Consider the following 25491-nt stretch of genomic DNA (forward strand, 5'->3'; position numbering starts at 1 on the left):
CATCAAGACAGTGTGGTACTGGCACAGAAACAGACACATAGATCAATGGAACAGAATAGAGAATCCAGAAGTGGACCCTGAACTTTATGGTCAACTAATATTCGACAAAGGAGGAAAGACTATCCCCTGGAAAAAAGACAGTATCTTCAATAAATGGTGCTGGGAAAATTGGACATCCACATGCAGAAGAATGAAACTAGATCATTCTCTGACACCATACACAAAGATAAACTCAAAATGGATGAAAGATCTAAATGTGAGACTAGATTCCATCAAAATCCTAGAGGAGAACACAGGCAACACCCTTTTTGAACTTGGCCATAGTAACTTCTTACAAGGTATATCCATGAAGGCAAGAGAAACAAAAGCAAAAAATGAACTATTGGGACTTCATCAAGATAAGAAGCTTCTGCACAACAAAAGATACAGTCAGCAAAACTAAAAGACAACCTACAAAATGGGAGAAGATATTTGCAAATGGTCTATCAGATAAAGGGCTAGTATTCAAGATCTATAAAGAATTTATTAAACTCAACGGCAAAGAAACAAACAATCCAATCATGAAATGGGCAAAAGACATGAACGGAAATCTCACAGAGGAAGACATAGACATGGCCAACAAGCACATGAGAAAATGCTCCACATCACTTGTCATCAGGGAAATACAAATCAAAACCACAATGAGATACCACCTCACACCAGTGAGAATGGGGAACATTAACAAGGCAGGAAACCACAAATGTTTGAGAGGATGTGGAGAAAGGGGAACCCTCCTGCACTGTTGGTGGGAATGGGTACTGGTGTAGCCACTCTGGAAAACTGTGTGGACGTTCCTCACAGAGTTAAGAATAGACCTGCCCTACGACCCAGCAATTGCACTGCTGGGGATTTACCCCAAAGATACAGTTGCAATGAAACGCCGGGACACCTGCACCCCAATGCTTATGGCAGCAATATCCACAATAGCTAAACTGTGGAAGGAGCCTCGGTGTCCATTGAAAGATGAGTGGATAAAGAAGCTGTGGTCTATGTATACAATGGAATATTACTCAGCCATTAGAAATGACAAAAACCCACCATTTGCTTTGACGTGGATGGAACTGGAGGGTATTAGGCTGAGTGAAATAAGTCAATCACAGAAGGACAAACATATGGTCTCATTCATTTGGGGAATATAAAAAATAGTGAAAGGGAACAAAGTGGAAAGGTGAAAAAATGAGTGGGGAATGCCAGAAAGGGAGACAGAACATGAGAGACTCCTAACTCTAGGAAATGAACTAGGGGTGGAGGTAGGGGAGGTGGGCGGGGGGTGGGGGTGACTAGGTAACGGGCACTGAGGGGGACACTCTATGGGATGAGCACTGGGTCTTTTTGTATATGTTGGCAAATTGAACACCAGTAAAAAATAAATTTACAAAAAAATATATATTTACAAGAATAAAACATTTGGGCTCTGGAAGGATGAGGAGATGTCTATACAGATCTCTTTCCAAGGTTTTGCTGCCTACCTACAGGAAGAGTGTTCAGAAGGCAGCCTCCAAATGTCAGCTCTTTCAGGGACTTCATCAGCTGTAGAAAGTCATCTTTCCCAAGGGACTGCCCCTCCTGGTCATCTTTCGACCAAATTATGATTGTAAGTACTGATCAATTTCAGCTCAACTCTGTCAATTCCAAAGGGAAAATCTGTTTCAGAGCTTCCCGCTGAAATAGCTAATCTTTGTCAGATCTGCATCTGAGTTCAAATTTTACTCTGTCCAAGACTACCTCATTCTTTTCATGGGTAACATTCCCTACTAAGTAACTGAAATCTGGACATCTACCTTGACATTTGTATTCATAGACCTGCTACTTTTTCTCCAGGTGATAAGATTTCTGAGCTTAATAATTCAGGGGCAGGCTGACTTTGAAGGCCTCCTTAGTAGTGGTAAGTGGAGCATCTACTACCCATGGCACACTATGGTGAAAGAGTGATGAAGGAAGGGACTGCACCAGTCTGTGTGAGATAGTTATACTAAGTGGAGGCATGTGTGTTATTCCCGAGCCATGGATCTAGAGTGGAAAACTGGAGTCTCTTACACCTGTTCTGAAGCTATTTTAGGATCTTCCCCCAAGGATTGACTGCCCAGATTCCTCTTAGTCTTCTGAGTTTGCAGACACTGGCCTATACCTTTATTTTATTTATTTATTTATTTTTTGGCCTATACCTTTATATTCACAGTTAGTATTTCCTTATCCTGGAAGAAAATTCAGAAGCTTTTTCTTCACAAGAGAACATGTGCTGCTCTTAGAAACAGCTCCCATCTCCCCTCTTAGGCCACTAAGGCTTATCTCACATGGAACTGCACGATACTTAAGCTGAGGATGCTCTGGTTGGTAAGAGAGGAAAAGGCTTTATCCAACAAGACCCACAAGATCTAGCCAGGATGAACTGGAAGAAGGTGGGACATTAGCTATGAGACCTGATTCTGAAGATTTTTAACAAAAAGGTTGATTAGATAAAATTGGATAAAGAAAAATGTGTTGACTTGAGAATATTCTCCCAAGTCACAGCCTTTAACCCCATGATGAACCACAAGAGAAACCTACTGGAAATGAAAGCATCCCAGGCCAAATGTAGTGAAGATGAAGTGCTTAAATTGCCATTAAAATGGTGAAACACTAGACTGTGTGACAGAGAAATAGGCACTTACTTGCCGGATACAGTATGTATGACTAGAAGACCCATCAGAGATTATGTTCCATTGGAAGACTGAGAGAATAAGCCACCTACCATAGGCTGTAAGAGATTTGGAGGGGCATTAAGAAGTTATTGGGGGCTCTTCTCCACAGATTAATATTGACAGCAGAAGAGACCTTAACAGAGTGGGGTGTTTTGCTAGCACATACCTGTTAGTACCACAAAAGAAGAGAGGCTGAAGAATGGCACTTAACTGAGAGTAGGAATCTCAACTTTCAGAATGACTACCAAGATTATATGTGAATATGTTATTAAATAATAAAATAATTATAATTGTAAGATTATAATAAAAACTAATTTAAGTAAAGTGACAACTTATTGGTCAATATAACTAAAAAAAAAAAAATCCAAGGGAATAACATATTTCTGCTTCTGCCACCACTGGATCGAGGACAAAATTATTTTTATGGGTCTCATCTGCTTTCTTCATCACTGGCTCTCCTATTCTTTGTATTGGCAAAACCAGGAGACAGATGATCCCTTCTGGCAATGATTATCATCAGCTCCACAAATGCCTCCCATTCTCTTTGGAACACCAACAGAAAATGGAACACATTGCCAGGCTGCCCCAACAATATACTAGTGTTGAATCTCCTTTGCCGTTAGTTCTTGCTTCAGGTTCATGTCTATTCATGAACACTCACTATCACCAGTGTAAGGTAAGGTACCATTTGGCTAGTTCTCAGTCAAATGACCAGCCTTAGAGGCTAGCCTAAGAGTTGCTTTTTCCAAAACACACAGACTAAGGGAAGAATAGAAGTTTCACCTCAGCAGTTTTTGATACTAGAAATATCAGGCAGGCAAAAAAGAAAAAAAAAATTACAAGAACATTCAAATGCTTTTTTAAAGAGTTATGGCAGCTTAAAACAGCAAATACAATGTCACTATACCTACACTATTAAAAATAGGGTGTCAGGGCAGCCCCGGTGGTGCAGCGGTTTAGCGCCGCCTGCAGCCCCAGGTGTGATCCTGGAGACACGGGATCAAGTCCCGCGTTGGGCTCCCTGCTGGAGCCTGCTTCTCTCTCTGCCTCTCTCTCTCTCTCTCTATGAATAAATAAATAAAAATATTTAAAAAGTAGGGTGTCAGCACCAACAAAAATGAGTAGTTGACTGTGTAAACCAGGTCTTTTTATCTACAATTACATGTGAAAGAGCAAATTGTAGAAATATATCATTTAAATTTTGCATAATTCTGTGTTCTATAGCTTTAAATGATATTTTGAATCTAAAATACATTTGTTTCACAGCTTGCTTGAAATTATTAAATTATTTACTATATATTATTTTAGTATTAGATGATACATATTAAAATAATTAAGAAGAAACAATTATATTTACACTGACATGATTATTTTTGAATGTTTCATTTCAGCCTATAAACTGATTTAAAAATGGCTCTATTGCCAACACACATATTCACAAAAAAATTCACATTTCAGTATGTTGTTTTATAAATAATTTCATTTCATTCTAATCATTTTATAATTCTTGTTTAAAGAGAACATCTTTTATGTAATGAAATTGTTGTCCTTTTAATTACAACCAAGACATTATGTTAACTAAGGATAGCAATAAAATAGAAATCCAAGGTTTCATCATACTTTTCTCAACTTTTTTTGGTTGTGTTTAATATTCTAGAGCACAACTTATTAAACTATTTTATCATTATCACTTTTATGAGAAAAAATATGCTTTATTATCCAATATGTTCAAAACAAGTTAGTATAAATATAACAATAATTAGAATAGTGGTACTTATAGAATTTTTCCCAAGTTTGTCATATTTATATAACTTACTGGGAGAAAACTGAGCATATGTTGTGTTCTCATAAACAAAGCAATTCTGGAAGAAATTGCCACTTTAGGGGAGAGCACAAGTACTCACAGGTTTTAAGTGCTATGTTTAAAATCCGGGTATAATTATAAAAGTTGAAGAAATAAAATGATGAGAAACTTCATAGATCTAGAATAAAGTATGTCTAAACTAATTAAAACACAAGTATTATAGAAAATTGCATAAATTAGGGGTTCCTGGGTGGCTTAGTTGTTTAAGTATCTGTCTTTGGCTCAGATCGTGATCATGTAGTACTGGGATCGAGCCCCACTTTGGGCTCTGTGCTGAGTGGGGAGCCTGCTTCTCCTTCTTCCTCTGACCTTCTCCATTCATATGCTCTCTCTCTCTCTCTCTCTCTCTCTCTCTCTTTCACTGTCTCTCAAATAAATAATATCTCTTAAAAAAAGAAAACTGCATAAATTACCACTACATATTTACATAATACAAATATTCTCTATTTTTTCAATGATAATAATGAAAAGAAAATACCATATTATGGATTTACATAGGACAAAAAGCTATCTGGCAAATATTTATTTCTTTACATTTTAAAATGTCAACTGTTTAAGGTTGCCTTTATCTATGAAAATTAGAAACATGAAACAGAGTGATGACAAAAGAAAATGAAAGCTTGAAATTTTATTTATTTTATTTTATACTATGAATTTTCTAAAATGGATTGAAAATAGATGTTGTTTCAGTCAAATTGTATATCTTTCAAATTTCATTAGAATACAGTCTTCAAAAAAAAGATGCATTCCTTCTTTTAAAAAAATATGCTGGTATAAAATACTAAGTTGCTCCAAGAACTAAATCAGTAATAATAAATCTCTCTCTATAGTAATTTTTAAACTTAACCTGAGGATAATAGCTAAGATCTTTCTTGAACATTATAACCTTTTTATTTAAATAAACTGTGGTTTACTCTATTGTGTTCTAGATTTCCAAAAGACATGAATGTTTCTCACAGCTGAAGAATATAATTTTTTTAATGAGATAGGCTTGTTATACATACATACAAACAACTTTTTTTTTAAAGATCTTATTCATTAATTTAGAGACAGACAGAGAGATCATGCAAGTGGAGTGAGGGGGAGAGAGAGAATCTCAAGCAGAATCCACGCTGAGGGCAAAGCCTGATGAGGGGTTCCATCTCACATCCTTGAGATCATGACCTGAGCAGAAACTGAGTCAGCTGCTTAACCAACTGAGCTACCCAGGTGCCCCTAAGGCTATACATACAAACAACCTTATACAAAACTTGAAATTCTTCATGAAAAAACAAAAAGTCTTTGTTTAACATGATTTGACCACTCCAAAGCCCTAACATTTTGGAATAATCAACCATAAAGCAAGAGCATAATAAATATCTAATAAAGTAAGAAGTCAATTAACAGTAAAGCAGCATTTTTCAAAATTATTAACCAGAGTTCTTTAGTTATAAGCACCAAAATCAATTATGCATAATTAAATAATAAAAATCAAATTTTTGTAAGAGTTAGCAAGCAGTACACAACATTTCCTGAGAATTGGGAGAATGAATTTTAGAAATAGTTCAGAATCTAGGGTAACAAGCAATGGAAACTGCAGATAGCTAGGTAGATAGATAGATAGATAGGCAGACAGATAGTTTATATAGATATAATAATTTTGACAGTTTTCTTCTTAGCTCTGACATCAATCTGTTCATTTAAAATTTTAAATGATTAAGTTATTGTCTAACTTAGGTCACATCCCTTCATTTAGGTTAAGTGGGCATTTGTCATTTTTTCCTGCCCAGGATTTAATTGAGTCCTCAAATGGCACCCTGATTACTATTTGAAGTATTTTCTCTCTGCATTAAACATTGTCTTTAAACAAGGGCAACCCTAGATGATCTCCTATTAAAATGGCATGCTTAGCTGGTCAGACACCTTGCAGTACTTTGAATCATGAAGGAATGACAAAGAGGAGAAATCATGACTGTAGTCATGTATTACAGCAGAAAAATTTTTGAGTCATAAGAAATTTGGTCATTAAAAAGAACGGCTGATCTTCTCATACTATCAAATGACTTAAGAGCAAGAGAGTAACAAAAGACACACGTATTATATACTATACATATAATTTAATGTGTATTTGTGCTTATATTTATATATTTATATTCGTTTACTTTGAGTAATTTATTTATTTATGGATTCCTAAATTTTGAAAAAGCATGAACATGTTTTGGTCCAAAGGACTGCCATCTATTATTCGGTCCCTATTCCACCAAACCCATTTTATGTGCAACTTTTGGCTGCCTTTGCTTTTTTAATTTTTTCCACAGATTACACAATTATGAGATAGGATAATGACAAGTCCTTGGAGAAATGTGAACTAAAATGAACTCCTGAATATGAAGCATTTGGGGTGGCTAACCACCAGTATTTCACTTAATAACATTTTATTTGTTTTTATTGAATCTCTTCAAATTTGCTGATCAATTAAGCAAAGCTTAAAAATAACTAAATATTTTCCTCACTCCATAATTATCAGAAAGAGTCAGATGAACCAAACCTAATAAGCTAAATATTTTTAACTGGGACATAAAGATACAGGGAATGATTGAAGAGCTAGGATACCATAAAGGGCATGCTAAGTCATGTGCTTTTACACTTTATAAAAGCTTCCCAGACATCTAACACTCCTTCAGTTCTATATTCCTAAACCTGGCTCTCAAAATTCCATGGACACTTGATATCCTCTCCTCCCAGTAATCTCTATAAATTTCCTTTTTGCACATTTTAGAAAGTGTCTATTTCTTGCTAAAAAATATATTTGTTTTATAAACTACATATATGATTTAAATCTTGTATTCAAAATATATAAGTAACTTAAAACTCAACAATAAGAAAACAACATATCATCAAATAAAATATACAAATAGTAAATATGCATATGTAAAGAAGTTCAACACTGTGTATCATTAGAGAACTGCAAATAAAATGAATACCACTATATACCTATTATAATCACTGAAATCCAAAACACTGACAAGAGGAGCAAGAGGAACAATCATTATTTTGGTAATGGGAACACAAAATGATTTACCCACTTTGGAAGGCAGCTTGGCAAATTCTTTATAGATTTTAGCTATTGCTTAAAAAGCTAAATATAGACATTCCATAGGATCCAGTAATCCCGGTCCTTGGTATTTACCCAAACAAGTAAAACACTCATGTCTACACAAAAATCTACACAGGAATGTTTATAGTATTTTTATCTATAATTGAAAAAAAATAAGTAGTTCCAAGATGTCCTCCAATAAGTGAATAAATAAACAATATGTGGTCTATTAATACAATGAATGGGTAGAGCACAGAGAATTTTCTATCAGTGAAACTGTTCTGTAAGATACTATAATAAACAATGCATGATATTGCACTTTAATTAAGACTTGTCTTATTTTTAAGATTTTATTTTTTATTCATAAGAGACACAGAGAAAGGCAGAGACATAGGCAGAGGAAGAAGCAGGTTCCCTGCAGGGAGGCTGATGCAGAACTCAATTCTGGGACTCTGGAATCATGACCTGAGCTGAAGGCAGATGCTCAACCACTGAGCCACCCAGGTGTCTCAAGGGCAGTCCTAATGTAAACTATGGACTTTAGTTAGTAATTATGAATCAATATTGATTCATCAATGGTATCAAATGTACCATACCAATGAGAACTGTCTGTACTTTCTGTTCAATTTTTCTGTAAACCTAAAACTGATCTAAAAGTAAAGTTTGGTTATTAAAATTATTATTGTTATTATTATTATTAATAAATAGTATTTGTAACCAATAGAGTTTAAGTAGGTTATCCCTATTTAGCCCAATAGGATCACAGTTTACATACTAAGTGACACAATCAAAACAACATCTAAGAACTATAAAAGACACAAGATCAAATGATCACACTCATATGTGGAACTTAGGAAACAAAACATATGAGAATCAGGAAAGAGACAGAGAGAGGAAGATAGAGGCAAATGGAGAAACAGACTCAACTATAGAGAACAAACTGATGGTTACAGAGGTAGGGATTAAATAGACGATGGGAATTAAGGAAGGCACTTGTCTTGATGAGCACTGGGTGTGGTATGTAAGTAATGAATCACTAACTTGTACACCTGAAACTAATATTATATCTTGTGTTAACTGACTGGAATTTAAATAATAATAATAAAAAACCCTTTGTGTCTATGTTTGTAAATTTGCAGTGCCAGAATGAAGAGAGAGAACAATAACAGACTTTTATATCTAGAGAAAAGAAGATTCTCAAAGATAGCTTGTCTTGAGAAGTATGGGATTTAATGAGGTATGTTTTGCTAGTTCTTTTTGCACATGTATAAGACCACAAAAATGTTAAGACCATAAATCAGACCATGCTAACTAAGAGTCTAGAAGGTAGGCCAAAGTAAAAATCAAATAGTTGAAGTTAGAAAGTGTTGATAGTGAAGGAAATCAGAATATATCACTCCAAAATAGTCAACTTTGTCCAGTAATTATTTTGAATTAAAGGCACTTAAAATTCAGCAAATACAAAAGGAATGCTCTGACTCTCCTTTTGCTTCCTGAAAGCAAGAGATAAAACTCTTGTGAAAGGTATCCTGTCTGTAGTAGAAGGAAATAAAAACATTCTTAGCCTTAGCCTGTGATGGGGAATCTGCACAAACAAGTTCCCTCCCTTGTATTTACTTTCCCGCAGTTTACCACCATTGGAAGCCTGGAACTACTTTTTTTTATGGTTGTTACTGGTTTTTGTCCTGGTATTTCTCTATGAAATTATTGTTCTTTGTTGAAGATGCTACGCAAATTTAAATATTAAGCCACCATCTTAGTTACTTTTGGCCTCACATAATGTGTTTCCCCCACTCGATGTATACTACACATAAAAAAATTGCTTGCTTTTCTCTTGTTACTCTGCCATTTTATAAAGATTCCCAGCTGAAAACCTAAAATGGGAAGAAGCTCTGTCGCCTTTACAGCTGCTTTCCTCATACTCATCCGCTTCCTACCTTCTTACCTCCGAAAAGGCATACATCCTCCTCTACTTAGTCATATTTTTGCCAAAGATAACCACGGTAGTGCTGTTCCCGTTGCCAGTGATTAGTTTATATATGAAATGATCAAAATCTGGTCAAAGCGATACAAGGGGATTTCAGTTAGGGCGGATCCTAGGAAAAGAAAATTAATTGTGTAATGATTCACTCAGGTATACTGGAACTGTTTTGAAATGATTCTGTATTTTTGTGATATATTTTGAAATTGGGAAGTGCGATGTTTCCAGCTTTTGTCATATCTTGATGACTTTTTTTTTAAGGCAGAAAATGTTGGTAAGGATGTGAAGAAATTGGAAATCTTGCATACTATTGTTGGGAATGGACAATGGTGCAGCCACTATGGAAAAAGATGTGACAATTCCTTTATAAAAAAAAAAAAATTAAAATAGGACTACCATATGATCCAGCAATTCTACTTCTGGGTATTTATCAAAAGAATTGAAATCAGGATTTCAACATGATATTATGATTCCCATGATCATTATAGCACTATTCATAATAGCTTAGATATAGAAACAACCACAACGTATATGGATACATGAATGGATAAAGAAATTGTGGTGTATACATACAATGGATTACTATTCAGCCTTTAAAAAGAAGGAAATTCTGTAATATGGAATGACAAGAATGAAACTTGAGGACGTTATGCCAAGTAAAATAAGCCAGCCACAGAAAGACATATAGAGTGTGATTCCACTTATATGAAGTAACTAAAATAGTAGAATTTATAGGCTCAAAGTAAAATGGTGATTACCAGGGACTGGGGAAAGGGGGGAAAAGGAAGATACCAATTAATGGGCATAAAGTTTCAGTTAAGCAACATGGCAACATTCTAGAAAGTTCTAAGTAATAAGTTAAGCAAGATGAATAAGTTCTAAACAACATTGTCTTATAGTCAACAACAAGAATGGTACACTTAAGGGATGCCTGGGTGGCTCAGTGGTTGAGCATCTACCTTCAGCTCAGGTAGTAATCCTGGGTTCCTGGAATTGAGTCAGGGAGCCTGCTTCTCCTTCTGTCTGAATCTCTGCCTCTCTTTTTGGATCTTTCATGAATAAACAAATAAAATCTAAAAAAAAAAAAAAAAAAGATACACTTAAAATTTTGTTAATAAGGTGGATTTCATGTTCAGTATTGTTGTCACTATAAAATAATTATAAATATGTAGATATTGGAGAAAATACCAATTGTCAACAAATTCTTTCAAATTTAGGAGGGAAAAGTCATTCCCACAGTTCATTTTATTATGTCAGTGTTACCCTGCTGCCAAAACTAAAAATATTGCAAGAAATGAAAACTGTTGATACACATCTATCATTAAGTTGACAGAAAAATTCTTAACAAAATAAGAAACAATTAATCTGGCAGTATAAAAAGGGATAAAATGCCTGCAGGGAGCCAGGTGCAGTACAGGTTCCCAGGACCCTGGAATCACAACCTGAGCCAAAGGCAGATGCTCAATCACTGAGCCATGCAGGTGCCCCCTTTCTAAATTTATTTTTTGTAATATATTTTAGAAGAAACATTCAAACTTCAGTTTGACCTAGGATATACTTACAAATTAAACATTTTTAAAGCTAGAACATGGCATTTTGCAATTCATGATCTAATACTCATTCCAGGATTTGGGATTTTCTTTGTCAATTAAATCAGGTCTTTTAGATTACATTTATAAATCCTTTTGTCTACAGCTAAAAGTCACTTTTCTTTTTAAGATGTCACAAGAATCCCTCATACACTTGACATCTATTGATCTCATCTACTTAATGGTTTTCTTTTCCACTATAAATCTATGTCCTGGTCTTATTTCAAAATGATAATGACTCTCTCAATTTTCTTTTATCATAAAAAGAATTAACTATGATGTTTTAACATTCAAGCTGGACAGAAGCATAATTAGAGATCATTTCAGCTACTCAAGTAAATTACCCTGTTTTTAACAGGAATATTGACAAACATTCCAGAAATAGCAATCAAATATTTAAGAATGGAACAATGTCCATTTAATATGGACTGGGAAGTCCTACCAGTGACACCATATATTATCTCATGCCTGTACCTTAGTCCACAAGGTCCTCCTCAAAAGTCTCAATACTTAACTATATATATAATTCTTACAACTTTCCAATATTTCTTCCCTCCTTATGAAGGAAGTGGGAAGTGAATATTATAATGAATTTTGACCCTGCTATTTGGTAGCTGGACCAAAATGTCTTCCTATGCAACTTGGGGATTTCAGAACCAAATAATGGATTTAGGAAAGTAGAACTTTCTGCAGTCATTGTAACAGAAGTTATTCCAAGGTCACTAGGAAGAAGCTAAGAAGCAAGTGATTTAAAATGGAGGAAATTCTGTAGAACTTTCCTTATTTATTGTTTAAATAGTTGTAGAACAAAACTTACATGGAGAGAAAAGTAAGATAGATAGGTGGGAAGGAGCTGCTGACCCAAACATGTCTGCAAGCTCTCTTTCCAAATCCATCATGGTGATAAAGGTTAAAGGTACACAGCTAATTGGTGCCTGGTGGTTTGAAGACCATGTCAGTTTGGCAAAGTGTCTCCTTGCCATTATGCTACTATTTCCTTACACAGTAGGTCATAGTATTCAAAATAACAAAATATGTATAAAAAAAGAAGATGATAATTAAAACTAAGAAGGTTAATTCACATTCCAGAACACTGGTTGGTTTCCAAGTCATGGACAGTATCAATTGTCTTCCATCCATAACATTGAAATGGAAGTAGAAGGTAAAGAGAGGGAAGATGAAATCACAGAAAAAAAAAATCAAATTTCATTAGTCATCAATAAATAAAATAAAATGAAAGTCATATTGCATGTACACATTTTTTCTAAAGTCATGACTAAAAGTATATTTGCAATCATTGAACATTAAAGTTTTTCTTAGAACAGCTTTTTAATGGGGTACATGGGTGGCTCAGTGGTTGAACATCTGCCTTCGGCTCAGGGCATGATCCTGGGGTCCTGGGATTGAGCTCCGCGTGAGGCTTCCTGAGCGGAGCCTGCCTCTCTCTCCGTGTCTCTCATGAATAAATAAATAAAAATTGTAAAAAGTTTTTTAAAAAGGAACAGGTTTTAAAACACTATAATAAATAAATAAATAAATAAATGAATGAATGAATAAATAAATAAATAAATAAATAAAACTATTCTACTTATTCTTTTCTGTTCATAAAGAGAAAGGTTCTGACCTTGAAAATTTGTGTTTGATGCAATCATACTGAATTCTCATAGTGATGTCACCAGGGATCCATGATTTAAACATTTCAAAAAGGGCATCTGGATGGCTCAGTGGATCAGCTCAGGTCATGATCTCAGCGTCCTGGGATCAAGTCCCACGTCTGGCTCCCTGCTTAAAAAGGTAACTACTTCTCCCCCTTCTCCCTAATTATGCTCTCTCTCGCTAGCTCTCTCTTTCTCCCACAAATAAATAAAATCTTAAAAAATAATAATAAGTAATTCAAACATTTCCTACAGAATAATAAAAGTTTGTAAATAAAAAATCTGTAATTAATACTATCTTAGCCATTTAGACGTTTTTATGTGGATATATTAAGATATGATGTCTGAGATTCATATTTGTTCATTTGCTTTCTTGGCACTTGCATAACAATTTAACTGTAAACATTTCCCATATTTACAAATAGTTTGTTATTTGTATTTAACTTAAAATTGCATGTAATTTTTTAAATTTATTTTTTATTGGTGTTCAATTTACCAATATACAGAATAACCCCCAGTGCCCATCACCTATTCACTCCCACCCCCCGCCCTCCTCCCCTTCTACCACCCCTAGTTCGTTTCCCACAGTTAGCAGTCTTTACGTTCTGTCTCCCTTTCTGATATTTCCCACACATTTCTTCTCCCTTCCCTTCTATTCCCTTTCACTATTATTTATATTCCCCAAATGAATGAGAACATATAATGTTTGTCCTTCTCCGACTGACTTACTTCACTCAGCATAATACCCTCCAGTTCCATCCACGTTGAAGCAAATGGTGGGTATTTGTCATTTCTAATGGCTGAGTAATATTCCATTGTATACATAAACCACATCTTCTTTATCCATTCATCTTTCGATGGACACCGAGGCTCCTTCCACAGTTTGGCTATTGTGGCCATTGCTGCTATAAACAATGGGGTGCAGGTCTCCCTGCGTTTCATTGTATCTGTATCTTTGGGGTAAATCCCCAACAGTGCAATTGCTGGGTCGTAGGGCAGGTCTATTTTTAACTCTTTGAGGAACCTCCACAGAGTTTTCCAGAGTGGCTGCATCAGTTCACATTCCCACCAACAGTGTAAGAAGGTTTCCTTTTCTCTGCATCCTCTCCAACATTTGTGGTTTCCTGCCTTGTTAATTTTCCCCATTCTCACTGGTGTGAGGTGGTATCTCATTGTGGTTTTGATTTGTATTTCCCTGATGGCAAGTGATGCAGAGCATTTTCTCATGTGCATGTTGGTCATGTCTATGTCTTCCTCTGTGAGATTTCTCTTCATGTCTTTTGCCCATTTCATGATTGGATTGTTTGTTTCTTTGGTGTTGAGTTTAATAAGTTCTTTATAGATCTTGGAAACTAGCCCTTTATCTGATATGTCATTTGCAAATATCTTCTCCCATTCTGTAAAATTGCATGTAATTTTATAAGTTTGCTTAGATATGCTGGAGAAAAATAAATTCTGGAAGTCCTGGCAGCTGACAAATCTTATACCACATTATTATTTTTCTCTCTACTTGCCACATATAGTTTCTCTTTTCCAGAAAAAGATATACTTTACATAAAATATGCTTTAAGGGTTAATGCATTCTTAAAATCATTCAGTAATCATTTATTAATTATTTACCATATATTATCCACCATTGTAAATTCTAGGAATATGAACATACTTGCACTTTCATAGAGTTTATATTCAGAGACAGAAACTGATTCCAAGTAGAACAAAGATCAGCTAGATTTTTGTTTGTGTTTTCAAAATTGAACTGAATTTGAGATCTCTTGTGGCATCTGAAGTTCCACCATTAGAATAAAAAGAAATGATTTGCTAATAAGTGATCTCTGTGTCATTCTTAATTATACAAAATAGTACACAAAATTATTGTGAGAATTATAGTAAAATTTTCATAATCTTAACCATGGCATGCTTTTATATTGCCCTCACTGAGATTTGATATAGAAGCAGAAAAACAGGTGAAATGATTAAATCGGTTATCCATTAATAAATGGTCTAAATATTGCTTGACAAATTGCCATTACTGACATTGATAACAAGCTGACTTTTTTTGTAGAACTTAAGCATATTAGGGAATAAATTGACTAAATCAATAATTATTTTTTAAAAAACCTTGTAGGTGTCTTAGGTGACAGAAAGAGGGAAAACAATTTGAAATAAGAGCATATAATATGTACCTTTCAAAGTACCTTTCATAGAAACAGGAAATAACAGAGAAAACATTTGTGAAAAAGCGACTTTGAACCTGAACCCATAATGAGCTAGGGTTAGTTGTTAAAATTAAGGATTAATGGAATAATACTCAAGGTAAAGGAAACAAAGGGGAAGTTTGTTTGTTGCTTACCAGAAATTTAAAGCAGCAAGAGTACCCTTGAATTCACAATATGACAATAGATGTCCAAGGAGCAGACAAAAGCCAGATAAAGATTTCTAGACTATATTAAGGTTTGTTTTTGTTTTGTTTTCTTTTTAGAATTTATCTTAAGTATAACAGCTGTCAAAGAGTACTGTAAAGCAGAGAATTGATCATTTTGTCTCTTTATCCAAAAAATATGTCATTGACTACTCTGTAAAACTTGATTAAAATTGAGAAAAGTGGACATATGAAAACAAATTGGGTGATTATTACAACAGTATAGGAAAAATATGATGAAAGCTTGAAGTAGTGGCAGTGGGAATAAATAGAAACTTCTAGATAAAAGGAAAGAGTAGGAAGGAGGTGGTACCTAGGTGGCTCAGTTCATGTTCCCAGGGTTCTGGGATTGAGCCCTGTATGGGGCTCCCTGCTCCAAGGGAAGCCTGCTTCTCCTTCTCCCTATGCCTGTCACTCCCCCTGCTTGTGTACTCTCTCTCCCTCTCTGTTAAAAAAATAAATAAATAAATCTAAAAAAAAAAAAAAAAAAAAGGAAGGAAGGAGTCAGGAGATGTAAGAGTGGCATATGGGGCTCTGGTTATATGCCACCATTGTCCCAGATAGGAAACTCTTAATAAGGATTTGAATAGATAAAAAACAAGTTCATCTTGACTGAATCTGAGTTGACTTCAAGATACCAAAAGAAGATCTGAAGTGTTTGCCTATATGGATTAAAAAAACAAACAAATAAACAAAAAAAAAATCCCACAAATGGAACTAGCATTGATACTATCAATAGAAGGATTATAGATGGAATTTGAAAACATGGGAATGGTTAGGATTACCTAGATGAAGAGACACTAATGCTGAATCTAGAGACACAGAAAATTGTCAAGACTGGTTTAAGGAAGGTGGTAATGAAAAAAAAAAGTTAAAAAATGCAGCAATAGGAGATTAGTATGGTGACATGGAATTCAAAGAAAGAAATCCACGAACTTAAATGGATAGTCATAGTACTATCAGCTCTAGGCCACTCAGGCTCTCATCTCCTTGGCCAAACCTACTTTCCCTACTGGAGTGGGCCATGTAAGTCAGTCCTTACTATCTGAATGTGATTACGGTTGTCACCACACTAGGGTTTGTAGAACATTAATTTCTTGTGTCCTTTGCTTCAGCAACACAGGAATTTCTCAGAGTGAAGTAAACAAAAACACACTTGGGCAGCCCGGTGGCTCAGCAGTTTAGCATCACCTCAGCCCAGGGTATTATCCTGGAGACCTGGGATCGAGTCCCATGTCGGGCTTCCTGCACGAAGCCTGCTTCTTCTCCCTCTGCCTGTATCTCTGCCTCTCTCTCTGTTTCTCATGAATAGATAAATAAAATCTTAAAAAAAAAAAAAAAAAACACTAGCTCCAGATATGAGTTATTTAGAAGAAAGGTGTCAGTAAAGAAGGCAATGATCAATATTTTGGTGATGTAAGGATGACAGTTAGGATAACTGAAATTATAAGTACAACTGAATAGAATAAAGATGCAATTAAAGACAGTCTTTCAGAACATCAATGACTTCAGAGAAAATATAAACAAACTTGGGAACATTTTTGTTTGTTTCTCAGTGGATAGTCATTAGGTGAAATTACTTGAAGTGTCATGAAAATGAAATTACATAAAAAGTTCATGCCCTTATGTATCAATTCAAAACATAACATGTTTTGGCCTCCTTGAATGATATGAAGACATGTTCTATTTGTACCTTTTTATGCAAATGTATGTCATGATGGGTCATGATTATATGAAGTTTATCATATACTTAAAGAGGGAAACAAAGAAATAAAATTATCAGAGACTATCTTCCAAACTCAACTAAGAGTTGGTTGCCAGATTGATATTATTAATTCTTATATGGCACACAGTGGTACGCTCATTAAAACATTAGAAAAATGTTCACTTAATAGAGTTTTGTGGAAGAGAATGAAGTGTCCAAATCTGAAGATTGTACCACTATCCCATGAGATGGAACTGTCTAAATCGCTCACATACATATTTTGTGTGAAACAAGTAATAGGTACATGGAAAGCATCTTAACCACATTATGCAACCACAATTTCTATAGCCAAACACTGTCATTATCAAAGATAATGAGAAAATAAGGAGGAAAGTAATAGGCAGGGGACCTTGGTATTTGTATAATATGATACTACATACATAAAATGTGAACAACATGTACAGTGGCACACTTTTAACAATTTCAAAACCACAAGTTTTGAAATACTACCATTTCTGTCAACTGATATTGTTAACTGTATGACTTATAAAGCTTGAGGTGTTTTTCAGCAAAAGAGAGCAGATAAAAGTGTCAAAATCCTTCTGAAAATTAGATTTCAATTCCAAGATTATCAAGGATTTTAAATTTCATAAAAATGAAGAATGATATTTGATAAAACTATAAATTTATCTTATGTTTATTTAAACTTCATCTGTGTTTTTTCACATGGCCATTTTGACATAAAGTGACATAAGGTGATCGTTTCTTTTTTTAAAAAGATTTATTTATTTATTTACTCATGAGAGACACAGGCAGAGGGAGAAGCACTCTCCACGCAGGGAGCCTGATGCGGGACTCGATCCTGAGACCCCAGGATCACGCTCCAGGCTAAAGGCAGATGCTCAACCGCTGAGCCGCCCAGGAGTCCCAAGGTGATTGTTTCTAATAAAAAATAAATATTCTAGGGAAAAAAAAAACTAGTATTCTTTACTTAATATTCTAAGCAGAGTGTCATATCCTGGTGCATTTCATATTAACCTGATATCTCCAAAAATTCTCTTAGGGCTAGGGTTCTTTTACATCATGAAAGAAAAAAATATATATATAAATATATGTATATACATTATATATATATGTGTATATATTACTGTTTTGCATAGCTGCCTAGAGGACTTTGTAACTTCAATTTCTAGGTGGAGAATTGTTTTCCCTTTTCCTAATTTTGGTCCTCCAGATTACAGTCCCCCCTATCTACACATTTTCAAAGATATCCTCACATGCATCGCTTATATCCAGTAATTACCAATGATAATCAAGTGTCCTTTTACTGCTAGATTCCCTATCATTTTTTTCTACTAACATCATTAAATTCTCCTTTTCCCTTATCTAGTTTAAACAGTTTCACTTTACAGATTATAAGTAGTATTTGTAAATCTGCATATTATTTTCAAGAAACTGCCATTAATTTAAAAAATGCATTTAATTGTAAAACTGATTAGTAGATGGCTGTGTATCAATTGAATTAATAGCTTTCAATATGTTTAGGACTACCTGGTGGGATGTTGGATTGTTTTAGAATGTAATTTCTGACTCCTTGCTAATATGGACATATATTGCTTAAAATCTGATCAATAGTTATTTCTTATATTCCATTTTTGTGTCTCTTGAATAGACCTGTATTTTAAAATAAGTAATTCTTATAATTTTCTAAAGAAACTATAATATACAACATCAAAAAAAAATTAATTGCAGTGTCATAATTCAAATTTCTACAAATATACTTAAATATTTGACAGGAGTTTCTTATATCCAATCTGTAGACCGTTATGATGGTGAGGCATTCTTATAGTGGTAAGTGATATGGACCCTCAGAATTGCATACTGTCTCATATATCTTTGCTAACTTCCACTGTGTATGTATGGTTAATTTGTTCTCTCCTGAAAATGTGTGCCTACAGATGAAATCTGTGGCCCATGAAATCCTTTTACCTTAGTCAGAACCTAGGGATTTTCCCAGGTCAACATTCACCGATGCTGTCAATGGTAGCAAAGTTTCACCATAAGCCGATGGCTCAATTTCTAGCCCTTAACTATTAGGTCAGTATGTTTCATTCTGGTTAACTGCTTGGGAAGCCTGTCAGTAAAAACAGATTATTAATCTTTGCCTAGGGTCTATGGAAACTTCTCCCACACCACACATTTGCCAACAGAGAGGAGCAGGAACTCAGAAACTCTTTAAACATCATATAACCTCCTTTTCTTATATCTGCCCCTATTTGATAAAGGAATCCAAGCTGATCTGATCTCTGTGATTTTCAAATACAGAACAGAGCACATGTCTTGTCTGCATTTGACTTGCTTCCAAAAATCTGTAAACTTTTGTACAAAAGGGTTCTGTACAAAAGGGTAAAGCCAGGACATGTATCTCACTAGCTGCTTCCTTTAACCTTTCACTTTTTCTTCTCCCTTTTCACTATGAACCTCCTTTAAAAAAAAAAAGTGGCTTCTTTTACTTCCCCTTCCTGAACTCAAGCTCATCCTCCATCTTTTTTCTTTAGGAGTTAATATATACTCCCCTATCTTTCCTATGCCTCAAATAGTGAAATAATTGCTAGGAAAAGTAAAAGATTTGGGAGCAAATGGAAAACAAAATAAAACCTAGCTTTGTTTTTAAATTATAGAAATCATCAATCAATCAATCAATCAATCAATCATAAATATTATCTCCATTACACGACACTCCCTTTCTCTGGAAACATAATCTTCTAGAGTAATGACCAAGGCCTACATAATCTAGTATAAAACAAGCACTTCAAAAAATTGATGAAGTAGTTGGGACAAATTAAAAATAAGACAAATATACAACCATACAGTGATTATGTTGTTTTTATATTTTTCAAAGAATAATTTTCAAATATTATTCACTGTAGTTTATTTATTTATTTGTTCATCAGAAATCACTATTATTTCCTCACTGGCTATACATATTTTATTTTTAAATAAAAGCTTGTTTATTTTTTCAGGCTGGATAAATATTTCACAGAAACATTTGGCATTGTTTAGCAACTTTAGAAACTTATAACCCTAAAAAAGTTAACAACAAAATAAGTCACTCAAGGTAACGTAATTTAATAATCATCTGACAAGAAATAAATTAGCTTTGTGGATAGACATAAGAGCACAAAAAAGCATGCTTTTCTTTTTTCTGATTGAAATTTCATTCCATGCCAAAAAATTACTACATTATAATTTGTGGGGGTGTTTATCTAAGAGAAGCATAAGATATACTTGAAAGATACCTCTGCTCTTTTTAAATAATTTGATAGTAGATTATGCAATTAAAATTTAAGCTTCACAAGTGAATCTTCCATGCATCACATTAAAATTGATATTTTGACAATATAAAGGCTTATCCCCATTTTATAGTCAGTTAATAAAAATTTGAGAACTTGCCAAGGCCAAGATTTTGGCTTTTTCAAGGAGATAAATGTCTTAATAAAACTCCCTTTCATCTTTATCTTAGTTTAGAATGCATCCCTGGTACTTCATCTGAATGCAGACTTTTGCATAACAGTAATAACTGTCTATAAAGTCTAATTTCTTATATCCCTACACTACACTAGTTGCTGTAACCAGTGATAATTAAGCAATGACTTTAAAACCATATAATTTGAAATTGAATATTAAAGAAATGGACAAAAGAGTGAGTTAAATATCAATTCTTTAAAATTACTGTGCTAAAAAAATAAAAATAAATAAAGTCACTGTGCTAATAATGTCTCCATTTTACGAATTAGCTGTAATTATCAATTTAAATGTACAAATAGATTACTGGCTAGAATGATGTAGACATATATATAGCTTTTAAATTCAACCATGTTTTAAAATACTAAATTATTTTGTGTGCTTTCATGGCTAACAGCATGGGCACAGAATGTTGCAGGAATATTTTTTTACAGGATGCCTGGGTGGCTCAGTGGTTAAGCATCTGCCTTCAGCCCAGGGAGTGATCCTGGAGTCCTGGGATCGAGTCCCACATCTGGGCTCTCTGCATGGGGCCTGCTTCTCACTCTGCCTGTGTCTCTGCCTTTATCTCTCTCTGTGTCGCTCATGAATAAATAAATAAAATCTTAAAAAAAAGAAATACTTTTTTACTACCCTCAATTAGTTAAATGATTACACACACACACACTGGAATATTACTCAGTCATAAAAAAAAAAACAACAATGAAATCTTGCCCTTTGCAAGCAAGTGTATGCAACTAGAAAGTATTATGCTAAGTGAAACAAGTCAGTCAGAGAAAGACAAATACCATATGATTTCAGTAATATGTGGAATTCAAGAAACAAACCAAATGAACCAAGAAACAGATTCAACTATAGAGAAAAGAACTGGTGGTTACCAGAGAGGAGGTGGTGGGAGGATAGGTAAAACAGGTAATGGGGATTGAGGTGTATACTTGCTGTGATGAGCACCAAAGAAATGTTGAATCACTACATTGTGCACCTGAAATTAATATTACACCATATGTTGACTAAATGAAATTTAAATAAAACTTTAAAATAAGATATAATTCTGGTTTCACTTGCCTATAAAAAAATACCTCATTTTTTAAAGATTTTATTTATTTATTCATGAGAGACACAGAGAGAGAGGCAGAGACACAGGCAGAGGGAGAAGCAGCAGGCTCCATGCAGGGAGCCTGATGTGGGACTCGATTCCCAGTCTCCTGGATCACACCTTGGGCTGAGGATGGCGTTAAACCACTGAGCCACCTGGGCTGCCCCAAAATACCTCATTTATTTTACTTCTCTATTTGTACATTTAAAAAAAAATTACACTATGTACAAATTGTAAAATTGCTGTTAAATATTATTGTTAAAATATCATTTACTATTGCTCTGTACTTTCTTGCTAGGAGTAAAGAAAATTTGTTCCATGTTGCTCCAAAACTAATTGACAAAAAAAAAAATGCCTTTAATATCTGATGATGTTTAATAAAGTGGATTTTTCAACTAGACTATAAATTTAGGTTACTCTCAGGCTACTGTTTCCCCTCTTCTAATATTGAAATTGTGAATAAATTATATTTTAGTATCCTATCAAGTTTTAACTGTCAGATTTCACATTTCTAATATATACTCAAACTTCTGCTTAGAGCTGAAATACCTCTTTCCCTAGTTAAATGCTGCCCTCTAAAGATGATCTCAAATCATTTTCAACTGGAAATCAATTTTTTTAAATGTTGTTGTCTTCTTCATGTAACAGGTTATTTTCTAATTTGAACATAGGCTTATATATAGAATTACATATTTTTGAATAAAAATCAGTCTCTACTGGTTTAAAAATGTATTTCTAATAAATAGTTTAGTTATTAGCATAATACAGTATTTTATTTCACTTAACATAATAGAATATCTTTCTTGAGGAATGATTAGAATGAATTGAGTGAATCATTAATAGTATGATTTAAAAGAATTAACAGTTTATTATATATGCTAGATATGATATATGTAAATATTTTTAAATATACATTTTGTGATGTTAGCTTTGAAAAATCCAATAAATATAGAAAAATAGACATAGAATGGCTAAAATTAACAAGCCAGGAAACAACTATTGTTGGCGAGGATGCAGAGAAATGTGAACCCTCTTAAACTGTTGGTGAGAATGAAGCTGATGCAGCCAGTCTGGAAACCAGTATGGAGGTTTCTCAAAAAGTTAAAAACAGAACTAAAAAAAAAAAAAAAAACAAAAACAAAAGCAAAAAAACAAACAAACCAAAAAAAGAACACAGAACTACCCTATGACCCAACAATTGCACTACTGGGTACTTACCCCAAAGATATAAATGTAGTGATCCAAAAGGGTACCTGCACCCTAATGTTTATAGCAGCAATGTCCACAATAGTCAAACTAAAGAAAGAACCCAAATATCTATCAACAGACGAATAGAAAAAAAAAAAGATGTAATATATATATATATATACACACACACACATACTATATACACTATATTTATACTATATATAGAGAATTATGAAACTACTTTTGGCATTATAGTGAATATAAAGTGGCATATATTCATTGTTTAAGAAATCTATTAGACAGTTTTAATTGGGAGATATGTTATCAAGTAAAAACTACAGGAGTTAATTTCACAAAGGATTTTGTTTAGGGACACTGTGAATTATTTAAAGAAAAAGAACTCTATTTTACACTTTTTAAAATGCTGACTTATGGGGTGCCTGGGTGGTGCAGTTGGTTGATCATCTGACTCTTGATTTTGGTTCAGATCATGATCTCAGGATTGAGAGATCCACTGAGCTCTAAACTGAGCATGGATCCTCCTTAGGATTCTCTCTCCCTCTCTCTCTTTCTCTCCGCCTGCTCTCTCTCTCTCATAAATAAATAAATAGTTTAAAAATGCCAATTTATGGAATAATACCCTTAATTGAAACATGCGATAGCATGCTGCTTTGATCAATTATAATTCATACTCTTTAAGGTCTGAGTTTAATTTTTAGTAGACATTTTCAAATAAGATGGCATTTTTTGTACTTTAATACTCAGTTTCAAGAAAATTAATTGGATTTTTCAACTTTTGAATATTATGAAAAAAACTTCTATATTTTTAACTGATGAGTAATTTCCACTATTCAAGGTACTACTCACAAAATGTATAAAAAGCTAGGGACTTACGAGACTGATTTGTTTGTTTGTTTTTATAAGTTCTTGTAGATTGTGTAGCTTTTTTTAAAGATCTTATTTATTTATTCATGAGAGACACACACAGAGAGAGAAATATTCTATACAAACTTATATAGTTAAACTCTTAAAACAACTCAATTTCATTATACCTCTGTGTGTGTATTTCTGACAAAGGTAGAAATAGTATAATAAGTAGTTTAGTGGGCTTGGACTTTATGATAACATTTAATAATAAAAGTTAACTAAAAATATATTCTGAGATCAAACAAAATGTGAGGAAAAAAATCAATGTATCAATCTGTTATACAATTTTGCTTTCATTTAAATATTTTGATTATCATGAAATAAGTTAATAAAGTTCCTTCCTCTCTGCCTCTCTTTCTCTTTTTTCATTCTGTCCTCTAGTTTGTATAACAAACACTACTATTGAAAAAATAAATCATATCCATAAAACCTAGTGTAACTTTATGATTATTCAGTGTCCATGTACAGCTATGAATTGATAAAATAAATGCATAATAATCTATTGTTTTCAAAATCTTCCAACAAATGTTTTGAAATATATAACATGTATTTGCTCAATAGTTTAGAATTTATAGCACACCAAGTATACGTTACTCATTTTGTTTTCCCAATAGTATGTGTGCTAGATACTATTGTCATCTCCATATTTTAAGTGCAAGAACAAATATATAAAATGTCTAAGTGATTTGTTAACACTTATTAGCAGTAAAAATAAAGAAATCAATTAAACAATAACAAAAATCCACTTACTTTCTTCAACTTTCCACAGAGGAAATGGTAATTATTTTTCTCATATATTAAAATGCATAGATTTTTATGAATTTTTTTTATTTTTTGATTTTTATGAATTTTATAAAAATTAGCAATTCATAAATTATTCAGTTTGCATATAAGCTGGACACATTAAGTGTACTTCAGGTATTCCTGTATGAAAAAGCCCAATTCTTCTCTCACTTGGAATTCTTAGCCAAGAGACATTTTATTAGAAAAGTAAAGTATAAGGTTATTCTCCTCACTCTATGAAGAAGATTAAATAACTACTGTATGAAAGCATTAGGGATGAGATTACTTTAAGATCCAAAAAAGAACCTTAGACAGCTCATAATAGATTGGTTCTAAACCTAAGTAGGCAGGAAGCTAAAAACAAACTCAAGATTGATTTAGTTGTAGAACTAGCTTCAAGATAAGAACAAGACAATAATACTAATTTTTCTAAAGGTTGGCAAGAGGTTATAAGTGTTTTGTACATTACTGAGTACTGATCAATTTTTATTTGTTTATAAAAAGAGAGTTCAGAAAGCAAATAGTAATAAAATTGTTTGGATTACTGAAATAATTTTATAGATAATACATCCTTGTGCATGGCTTCAAAATTTAAATTTCTTTGAATACATCAAACTTAATAAGATAATTTGATGTTATAGATTTTATTTTTTAAAAGATTATATTTATTTATTTATTCGTGAGAGACACAGAGAGAGAGAGAGAATGAGAGAGAGGCAGGGACACAGGCAGAGGGAGAAGCAGGCTCCATGCAGGGACCCTGATGTGGGACTCGATCCTAGGTCTCCAGGATCAGGCCCTGGGCTGAAGGTGGCATTAAACTGCTGAGCCACCTGGGCTGCCCATATGTTTTAATTATAATAATCAATAGCTAGTCTTTCAGAAGGAAATACACACTGCCTTCAATGAAAACCTGACAATATTATTACAAAAAAGCCATAACCATTATCTTAAAGACATTTA

At 33.7% G+C, this 25491-nt stretch overlaps 1 long non-coding RNA gene across 1 annotated transcript; it reads right to left on the bottom strand.

Annotated features, from left to right (window-relative positions):
* Positions 1-10595: 10595 nt before the first annotated feature.
* On the bottom strand, positions 10596-24808 carry LOC144287469 (uncharacterized). The gene is made up of 3 exons (XR_013355259.1): positions 24496-24808; positions 22849-22926; positions 10596-10714 (listed from the first exon to the last, which is right to left on the bottom strand). It is a non-coding gene; the product is annotated as an uncharacterized LOC144287469 (long non-coding RNA).
* Between the last annotated feature and the right edge of the window lie 683 nt (positions 24809-25491).

The sequence above is a fragment of the Canis aureus genome, chromosome 17 (assembly GCF_053574225.1).
Source record: "Canis aureus isolate CA01 chromosome 17, VMU_Caureus_v.1.0, whole genome shotgun sequence".
Taxonomy (NCBI): Eukaryota; Metazoa; Chordata; class Mammalia; order Carnivora; family Canidae; genus Canis; species Canis aureus.